The sequence below is a fragment of the Nanorana parkeri genome, unplaced genomic scaffold, assembly GCF_000935625.1.
Source record: "Nanorana parkeri isolate BGI_ZX_2015 unplaced genomic scaffold, ASM93562v1 scaffold266, whole genome shotgun sequence".
Lineage (NCBI taxonomy): Eukaryota > Metazoa > Chordata > Amphibia > Anura > Dicroglossidae > Nanorana > Nanorana parkeri.
The window spans coordinates 217,896-218,734 of record NW_017306534.1 but is presented as its reverse complement, the minus strand read 5'-3'; positions in this window follow the sequence as shown (position 1 = coordinate 218,734).

Genomic DNA, 839 nt, shown 5'->3' with positions numbered 1-839 from the left:
CAATGACTTCCTGTAGACTTGAATGGGGCCATACCCCTATAATAGAGATGCTAGGGAAATGACTACATTTAAGTCTGTAGAGAGTCACTGAGTAGCCACAGCCAGTGATGGATACGATTTCTTCATCAAAGGATGACATTCATTAGAATTGCTTTAGGGAGGTAGCTGAACCTTGCTGAAAGCTTTGTAAATTCTTCCTGTACACAATGATCTTCAGACTAGTGCTCACCACCTGATGCCCATGTGAACTTCCCATTAGTAGATGTTACCATCACAAGGTATAACAGTCAGGTTGAAGGTTTCTACTTAACGTTGCCCAAGAGTTTTTTTTTGTTTTATTATTGGACCCGTAGGCCACATTCAAACAGGGCGTACACGTTTGCGTGGCGTGCACGCCCCCGTAAACGGGCCTGTCCAGGAGGGACAGATGGTATGTGTAATTGTGCGCAGCAGCCTGTTTTTCCATATGGGAGGACGCGGCTGTATGTTGGCATACGCTTGCGCACACCGGAACTTGCACAACCGTACAGGCCTGGGTGTCCATACTTGAATGCAGGCAGTGTGCGTCCAAGTGCGGACACCCAGACCCACACATTTGCAAGTTCGGGTGTACGTACGAAAGCGTACAGCCGCGTCCTCCAATAGGGATGAACAGACCGCTGCGCCCAATTACACATAGCATCTGTCCCTCCTAGGATCGGCCGTCAACACAGCACGGACATGTGGACCCCATCTGAATGAGGCCTTAAACATGATGTGATGATATGACTATTCAAGAAGTGGCCTCACAACAACATCATTTTATGAAATCTACATTCCTTTCCGAAAATAAATATAAA